This window comes from Elgaria multicarinata, chromosome 2, assembly GCF_023053635.1.
Source record: "Elgaria multicarinata webbii isolate HBS135686 ecotype San Diego chromosome 2, rElgMul1.1.pri, whole genome shotgun sequence".
NCBI classification, from domain to species: Eukaryota; Metazoa; Chordata; class Lepidosauria; order Squamata; family Anguidae; genus Elgaria; species Elgaria multicarinata.
In genome coordinates this window covers 112,527,856-112,530,453 of record NC_086172.1, presented here as the reverse complement: position 1 = coordinate 112,530,453, position 2,598 = coordinate 112,527,856, and positions in this window count along the sequence as shown.

The following is a 2,598-nucleotide window of genomic DNA, read 5'->3' as shown; positions in this document are numbered from 1 at the left end:
GGACTTTCTTCTGAGTAGGGCATGCCTAGGTTTGCACTGATAGGCCTTATTGGTTTCAAAGGAAGGTTCTGTGTTTACAATGGTGTAGGGCTTCTAGGTTACAATAGATGTCATGTGTAAACATTGGGTGAAGTTTCCTATCCTTAACGGCGCCAAATGGCTGCTATTTGTTTACCGTCCCGGTAGCATTTTGTGAATGGAGCATATATATTTTCTGCCAGGGCTCTGGATTAGCCAGTTCAGGAAGTGCCTTGGATAGCTTGCCTAGATTGTGAATTAGCAATTAAGGAGAGCTTTGCTGTTTCCAGAGTTCTCATGCTTTGTATGCCAGCAAGGTTTGCTCAGGGTGATTTTATTTAAATTAGAGGTCAGCAAATGTAAATGACAGCTTTTCTTTTCCTGGCTGATCCTAAGCCCTTGCTTGTTTATTTATTTATTATTTATTTATTAATTACATTTCTATACCGCCCAATAGCCAGTTCACAAAAATTAAAAGCATTCAATGAATAAAACAACAGTATAAAATTTGGTGCATTCTCTTCCCCTCCTTATTGTTTTATTATGATTTTATTAGAATGTAAGCCTATGCGGCAGGGTCTTGCTATTTACTGTTTTACTCTGTACAGCACCATGTACATTGATGGTGCTATATAAATAATAATAATAATAATAATAATAATAATAATAATAATAATATAAAATACAATATAAAAGCTCCACCAGATAAAAACAGCAGCAATGCAAAATTACAAATTTAAAACACCAAGTTAACATTTATTTAGAGACTGTTAAAATGCTGGGATAATAAAAAGGTCTTCACCTGGCGTCTAAAAGCATATAATGTAGGTGCCAAGTGAACCTCCTTAGGGAGCTCATTCCACAGCCGGGGTGCCACAGCAGAGAAGGCCCTCCTCCTGGTAGCCACCTGCCTCACTTCCTTTGGCAGGGGCTCGTGGAGAAGGACCCCTGAGGATGACCTTAGGGTCAGGGCAGGTACATACGGGAGGAGGCGTTCCTTCAGATAGCCTGGCCCCAAGCCATTTAGGGCTTTAAATGTTAATACCAGCACTTTGAATCATGCCCGGACCTGGACTGGCAGCCAATGAAGCTGGAAAAGGACTGGCGTGATGTGGTCTCATCAGCCAGTCCCTGTTAGTAACCGTGCTGCCCTGTTTTGTACCAGTTGAAGTTTCCGGACCGTTTTCAAAGGCAGCCCCACGTATAACGCATTGCAGTAATCCAAACGAGAAGTTATCAGAGCATGGATAACTGTAGCTCGGCTATCTCTGTCCAGATAAGGGCGCAGTTGGTATAACAGCCTAAGCTGATAAAAGGTGCTCTTTGCCACTGAGTTCACCTGTGCCTCAAGTGACAGTTCTGGATCCAAGAGCACCCCCAAACTACAGACCTGATCCTTTAGGGAGAGTGCAACCCCGTCCAGGACAGGGCAAACATCACCTCACCGGACAGATGAACCACCCGCTAACAGTACCTCTGTCTTGTCTGGATTGAGTCTCAGTTTATTAGCCCTCATCCAGTCCATTACCGTGCCCAGGCACTGGTTCAGAAAGCCACTGCTTCACCTGGGTTAGGAGGCCTTGGGGTCAAAATGAATATTCTAGAATCAAGGTGTGTGAGGCATACCTCAGAACAAACCGTGTAACTAAGCTCCTTGCTAAAACTTTGTCACTCATTGGCTTGTGTTACTTGTGTTACCCCCGTCTAGCTTTGCCCAATGTCTGCTTGGAAAAGTTGAATTAGCTCACCTCTGTCCAACAAGATCCTTCACAAACATTATTCTGTCAGTCAACTACAAAACATTTCAATTATATGTGTGAATTTCTAATGATAATTTACTAGAATACAGTTGCTCTGTGTGACAGTATGTTGATTAGACGCTTGTTGCCAAAACTGAGAATGTTTTGCTTTGCAACACGGATTTCTTTGTTGCCCTAGTTGGTAGAATAACACAACCAGTTAGTAAAGATACAAAGTAAACTTTGCTTTCCTTTTCAGCTCATGCTTCTTATTGTCAACACTTCGCTCAGAAAATCATGTGCACATTTGTTTGATACTGTGTTTACTCCTCAACGTTGGGAGTTCTGGGAACGCTCTACAAGCAATCTACTGATACCTTCCAGTTCTGGACCATTACTTGGGAAGTGTTTAATTTGTTCCTCTATGTGAATAATAAATCGCCAGCTTTTTGCTGTGTGACATACTTCTAGTTCTATGGGTAAAGCATAAAATCTGCTTTTTGAAATTTGTAAAATGAGACAGCTGCTTTGCCTTCATGACAATATGAAGCAAGTACAAGAGAGAGAAAATTGACCCACCTAGCCTAACTCTTATAATCCTCAAGCTGTGCTTATTTTATGAAAAGAAGAAAAACTTTAAAAACCAAGCAAAGGATTAAAACTAAACTTTTCTGAGTTTAAGAGCCATTTTTTCCTCTTGTTCTCCTTTCAGCTGTGTCACACTGTATACTATCATTGTCATCAAAGGGGGTGTGTATAAGAACCTGAAAAACCAAACAGACCTGTCTGGAGAGTGTTCCATATATCACAGAACTGCAGGTGGCCCTCCTTCCAGTGTACA